At 34.7% G+C, this 6,895-nt stretch overlaps 1 long non-coding RNA gene across 1 annotated transcript; it reads left to right on the forward strand.

Annotated features, from left to right (window-relative positions):
- The first annotated feature begins 2,776 nt into the window (after positions 1-2,776).
- Positions 2,777-5,582, forward strand: LOC130827346 (uncharacterized). Its single transcript, XR_009047196.1, has 3 exons — positions 2,777-3,029; positions 4,595-4,664; positions 5,137-5,582. It is a non-coding gene; the product is annotated as an uncharacterized LOC130827346 (long non-coding RNA).
- The last annotated feature ends 1,313 nt before the right edge of the window (positions 5,583-6,895 follow it).

Genomic DNA, 6,895 nt, shown 5'->3' on the forward strand with positions numbered 1-6,895 from the left:
AGTAAGTGAAATGAGGAAGAAGGAGATTCTGGAAAAATTTAAACGCAATAAGTCGCTGTTAGTAACAGCGACATAAGGGTGTTGACTGGTCAACCCTTATGTCGCTGTTACTAACAGCGACTTAAAGTTGACCAGATTTTTGACCCTTTCTTTTATTTCGCTGTTATTAAGTGCGATAATTAACCAAGCCTAGGTTTGGATGTACGGACGCTTATTTAGGGAAATAAGTTTCAACGAAGCTTGTTTTTTTGAATAAAGTTGTTAAAAAATCTTATTTAATTCAAAAGTTCCCTTTTAGATGTCATATGATGAGTCCAATATAATGACCTAACCTGAAATTTAATGATCATTATGGTCTCGTAAGCATACATTGCATTTCTCACCCCATTTTCAATCAAGAGGCAGCATGTTTAGTTTTTAGTTGTAAAATATTATTAAATTCTAAATTAGATATAAAGAAATGCGTACAAAAACACAACCTTCATTACACTGGAAATTTTGTAAACCAGTACCTTTTAGCTTGCCATTTTTGTGAATTACTACTTTTTAAGTTTTTTATATTTATTTTTTTTAACAACTACCTTTGTTTAAAAGAAAAAAAATGGTTTGGGTATATTTGAAGATTTAATTCCCAATTTGCAAACCAATAATCTTAGATATATTGATTACACTTATTCAACCCCAACTATATTCATATAAAGTTTATTGGAACTTTAAATTAATTCTGCACCCTAAATTTTTCTAATTCTGGTGCATTATTTGAGCAATTCTAAGCATTTCAAGGGATTAAATTTTTTTATGGGTTTAATTACAATTAACCCCAAAATTTAACCTTACTCTGCTGAAAGAACAATTAGGGTTTCAATTTAGGGGTAAAACAACGTGTTAAAGTTTGAATTTTTAAATTTGAGGTTAAATTATTTAAAGTTAATATTAGGCTGGTTAATTGTTGTAATTAAGGGGATTATGATTAACCATAAGAGGAAAAAAGAAGAATATAGCGTAAGATAAAAGTCATTGTTTATACTAATAATGGAGGGAAAGGAAAAATTGGAGTCTCAAATAGAAATTGTTTAGGTTTTCCTTCAAATGGTAGTGGTAATGAACTTTTTTTCAAAATAGTTTACCAAAAAAAAAAAAAGAATAAGCACACTTTACTCTTCATCCATTAGAACTCCTTAATTACAACAATTAACCAAACTAATATTAAATTTAAATAATTTAACCTGTTTCCATCCATCCTTCTTTATCGAGTTATGACTTTGGTGATGTGTGTATCTGATTGCTAATATTCTTAGTTTCACTCCTTATTTTGTGTTTAATTTATTGCTGTGATGTCACTCTGATTTTTTTTTTTTTTCTATTTTTAACAGTGGAAGGCAGGTAAGTTTGAGAAAATTATTGCCTCTGGTTGTTAATGTTTTTGATATGCAGAATTTAGATTAGTCTCCTTCATGCGTAGTTATTTGACCGAGGATAATAACGAGTCTCAAATTGATCTGGAGTTGAGATATATTATGGGTGGAGAAATGAGGGAAGAATAGATCATAGAAGAGAAAATGGTAGAGGAAGAAATCCATTGTGATTCTGACAGGAGAGGATGATGGTTGTAGTGGTAAATTCTCCGGTGATGGAAAAGCATGGATTATTCAGTACATAAGCCACGTTCGTCTTCAGGGCAGTCCAAGAAGAATTATGATTCTGTGATTTAAGCCTTTATTTTCGGACGAAGAATTCTCCAAGTCTTTTGGTTGAATACATGTGATTTCCATTCTAATAGTCTGTAGAACTCTGAAGCTAGTATCCAATTAGTTTTGTGTTTCATTATTTGTTGTAGTTATGATAAAGGTAAGTTTTGTTGTAGTTATGGTAAAGGTAAATATAAACCCCCAACCGTTGATCTACCACCCAAGCCATGACTCCGGCCGGCCACCCTCACTACTAATGAGGCTTTGAGCAATCAAAAGCCAGCCCTAGAACGGGAGTCGGCAGTGTTGGTGGATCCAGCTTGGGATGCCAAGGAGAAGTCGGAATGGGCACAGAAAGTGAGCGAGGAAGCTGAAAAAGAGGCCCTGTGCCTAGATCTGGCCAACATGACTCTGTCTCCGCCTTCAATCCCAGACCTCCCGGCAAATATGGCCCTATCAAAGCTAGAAAATCTAAGAGCCTTCAAGCTTTAACCAAGGATCTGGCTGGGGGAGAAGAGGAGCCTTTCAATGTCGGAGAGTACATAAGCTTCTCTCCTAGTCCGGAGGAAGGGGGTGCTGGATCTAACAAGCTGCCTGATGTTGAAGCTGATGCCGCGGTTGATGAATTCTTGGAAAATATTTGATAATTTGTAATTATTTGGATATTCAGGCTGTAATTATTTGACAATTTTAGGATATGTTCGGCTAATGCTGTGTAACATTATCTGCTAATTTAGATATGAATGCAGATGTTCTGACTTTTGCTAATTTAGATGCGCGGAATTGATACCCTAAATTGTGCCAAGAATGTCTTGGAATATTTTCATCAAGGAACCCCTCCTAGAGGGTCTGACGCATCGATGTGACGGATAATTTTCTTGATTGATCTGACTAGTATACGTTATGAATTCTAAGAATATATTTATGTGACATTCGGAAATTTAAAATAAATAAAATCATTTTAGGCTTTAAATTAATTAGAAAATGTACCATGAATCAAGTGAGTTAAGTAGGTTATAATAATAATAATAATAATAAAAAGAAAAAAATTATATATAAACTCTTTTTTTTTCTTCTTCGAAGAACCTAGTAAACCCCATTTCCCATTTTCCTTTTCCCATTTCCCTTTTCCCTTTTCCTTCTCCTTCTCCTTCTTCCTCCTTCTTCTGAGATTTCGAGTGCTTACAAGCGAGATTCATCCTCTTCCTCTTGTCTCAAACTGGTTCTTTTCTTTTCCTTCTTCTCTGTGCAGCAGAATCCGGCAATGGGCAGCAGACTCGGCCTTCACCGAACCAAGAACACCACTTCTCACGGTGGTTCTGCAACCAAGAACAAACTAAGGTTTGAATCTCTCAATTTCTATGTTTAATTTTATTTTACTCTTCTTTAATATGCTGATTTCCTTCTCAAGATTCGAACCCTAGCCATCTTTAATTGGAATTTCATGTAATATCAACATACTTGTAGAATTTTAATCCATTGAAGTAGAAATTAGCAAGATAGCAATCGAACCTTTTCTTTCCCAAGCTTCTGTCCCGTTGAATTAGAGAAAATAAGTAGAATTTGGTCTTGTTGTTTAAGCATCGAAATTCAAGAAACAAATATCAATTTTGAAGCTTGTTTTTGGTGGTGTTCATTGCTGATCATTAAACAGAAGGCAAACCCTTCTTGATTTCTTTTCTCTTCTTTCTCAGTGTTTATGTTTTATTCATATGAGGATGATTTCATTGGCATACTTTCATTTACGTATTCCTTTACCATGTATTAAGCCCTAATTTTGAAGAATCTTGAAATTTATATAAACTAAATAGATGAGTCTTGTTAATTGAGATTAGTTGCTGGATATGTATATTGAATTGTTGAATTATTGTTAGAAATTAGGAATTGTGGCGAGTTACAATGATAGTGGTGAATAATCGAATAGATTGATGCTCTTAGATGAAATACTAGATACTTGTGAACTTGAGGTTGTAAAGCGAGTATTTACTCTTGTGTTTATGATATGTAAATTGGACAACTTAGGATATAATGGGAAACCTCAAGTATAATTATATGTGTGTGTTTACTTTTAATTAAAAGAATCTAGTGATGGTTGATGTGTGATTATAGGGATTGTGATTGAGGAATTTTGGGAGGAATTCTAAACTTAAATGTAATTTGGGTTTTAGGATGTATAAATGGTAAATTGTTGAATGGTGAGACAATTTGTTGGAATGAATTCGTAGAGTCTTGATGGTTTATACGTAGTGGTGAGGATTTGGATTTGAATGTTGTTAATGATAAATATGGATCAAAGTGGTGATAAGAACCTAATTGTGAAATTATTAATTAGTATGAATTTACGAAGATTAGAATATCGATAGGATGTTGGATGTGAAAAGTTTTATGGAAACTTGATGTTCCTGAATATTAGGAGATTCTTGTGAAATTACTAATGGTGGATAGATCTTTGTTGTAGCTATTTATTGAATAGTTGGGTAATTGTAAGTGTTGAATATATCCCTTGATTTTATATGATTGGATGTTCTTGAAAGTATCTAGGGTACGTGTGGAAATTATTAGTTGAATGGATAAATTAGCGGTGTTCTTCTTTTTAGATAGTCTGTTTTTTCTTGATTGGTTTCTTGGTTCTGAGTCTAAATGAATATAGAAGTGTTTGAATTGGAAATTCAAAGGGAATTGTGGAGACGTATGATCTTTACAAGAATATAAGCTAGTCTTAAACAAGGTTATATATTTTTATAATTTTTGGGGTTGGAATTAGAATTTGCGCAATCTTTGAAATTAGAATTATTAGAATAGAAGTGTAACTAAGATGCGATCATAGGAGGAGATGCAATGAGTTATATGAACCTAGTTTGTAGTATCGAACGCTTTGTTGTGATGTTATGTTTGTTATGCTCCAGGAGACGACGTCATCGAGGAACCTTTCTAGTGATCGCGGAGAAACGGACTTCGCTTCTTGAAGCGTCATTGGTGAGAAGTAACAGTCCCTTTAAAAAAAAAGGGGGTCTGGCCAGACTACAATTTGTAAAAATGTTTTATTAAAGTTTGTGAAATTTATATGGCTGAGATAAATTTGTTTATGAATGATTATACTGATATTGATATGGTCAATGGATTGGGCTTATGAGTTGGTCAATGTATTGGGCTTATGAGTTGGTCAATGTATTGGGCTTATGAGCTAGTCATTGACGGAATAGTGAGACCTTGTCTCCTACTCCCCTGTTTTGAGGTGAATTGTCATTCAAATATTGACTAACCTCACCCGAGAGTGACATAGCCTTAGAGCTATGGATGTTCCTCTCAACTAGACTCCCTGTGCGCACATAGATCTAGGAAACTAATGTTGCTTTTAAACCATTGTTTTGTATTGTTGTGTTTTATTGTTTTGGATTGTTACTTCTCATTTAGTTTAATCTGATTCCTTGTTGTTTCCATCTTTTAGTTGTTTACAGATCGAATCCTGTCGAGAACGATGGGTTAGCAATGTTGATTAGAGTGCCAAGGATGTCCTTTTGAGCTGAGCACATGGGAATTTGTAGTTTGTATTAGGATTTTGATAAATGTATATAAGTCTTGATTATGTTGGTTATTTTGGACTCGAAGTGAATTGTGTGTTTACTTTATGTTTAAGTTAGATGTTTTGGTTTGAGAATTTTAGCTGAATTAATTACGTCAAAGAGCTGGTGACCCCTTTGCTCAGGTTTTGGAGATGTGATTTAAGTTTCTTGGGAAATGAACCCCGTGATGACCCTGTTTACCCAGTCAACGGTAAGCCGGGTTGTTACAATTTAATCACGAACCTTTATTTCAGGGTCCGACTTTTTGACATGGCTGACTATGCAAAATATTTATTTTCACAATAAAACCCCTCCCAGAGGGTCCGACTCATCGATGTTGCAGATTTTGTTAGAACTCTTAGGATACTTAGATTATTTTTCTACTGGGATCCTCTTTTTAGGATCCGACTTATCGATATGTCGGCAGGGTAGTTACCTAATTTCTAAGGATTATACTTAGAATATTCTTTTCTGGGTCCGACTTGTCGATGTGACGGTTTCTTTAAACCCTCAATACTTAGAATATTTTTGACAAAAGACCTCTTTTTAGGGTCCGTCTTATCGACTATACGGATTATTAGTGATAAAATGTTGAATTTTACAAGATTTGCAAAACTGAAATTAGCATGATTTTCATCGAATATTTGATCATGATATGAATGTCAATTACGTCTGACACTTGATTTTTAATGAACCTCTATTGTGAATATATGTCATGTACGTCTGACACATTTTAACTATTAATGAACGTCGAATGTATGAGCAAATTTCAAATAACATGAATTGGAAACTCGAAAAACAAACTTGGAAAATCTGAATTATATAGCTGATAATGTCTGAACTAATTCTAAACTGAAATGACGAATAACATGAAAACTCTCATAATAGATGACTGACTAACTGATGATAAACGTTATGTCTTTCCTGCTGTGGCCCCTTGCATATCTTGTAAAATAAAGTATTTTTTCAAGTGATCTCTATTCCATGGTCGTTGAAGTTTCTTGCCATTCATATCTTCCAACTCAAAGGTTCCTGGTTTGATGGCGCGGATTATTTTGAATGGTCCGTCCCAATTAGCCCCAAGTTTGCCTTTTTCTACTATCATCCCAGTTGCCTCAATTTTACGGAGTACAAAGTCTCCCTCCTTTAGCTTTCTAGTCTTAACATGTCGGTTGAAGTGGCGGATCATCTTCTGCTTCTGAGCTATGGATCTCAATAGGGCATTTTCTCTTGTTTCCGGTAACAAGTCTAAGTTGATTTTCTTTTCTTCCGTGTTTTCCCCATGTGAATAGAATGTAACTCTTGTGGAAGGGATACCAATTTCTACGGGTAACACGGCTTCAGAACCATAAACCAAGGAGAAAGGGGTGTGACCTGTGGCTTCTTTAATGGTTGTCCTGCTAGCCTGGTAGTTCTTCATCCCAAGTTCCCTTTGCTCCCTCGATCTTTTTCTTGATGCCATTCAGGATTTCCTTATTAGCAGACTCCACTTGTCCATTTGTTTGCGGCCTAGATACTGAGTTGAATCGTATTTGAATATTGAATTTATCGCAGTACTCCACCTGTTTTTGCTGATGAATTGTCTTCTATTGTCAGTGATGATGAAACGAGGTATGCCGTACCTAGCTATGATGTTTCGCCATA

Source organism: Amaranthus tricolor, chromosome 11 (genome assembly GCF_026212465.1).
Source record: "Amaranthus tricolor cultivar Red isolate AtriRed21 chromosome 11, ASM2621246v1, whole genome shotgun sequence".
Classification (NCBI taxonomy): domain Eukaryota; kingdom Viridiplantae; phylum Streptophyta; class Magnoliopsida; order Caryophyllales; family Amaranthaceae; genus Amaranthus; species Amaranthus tricolor.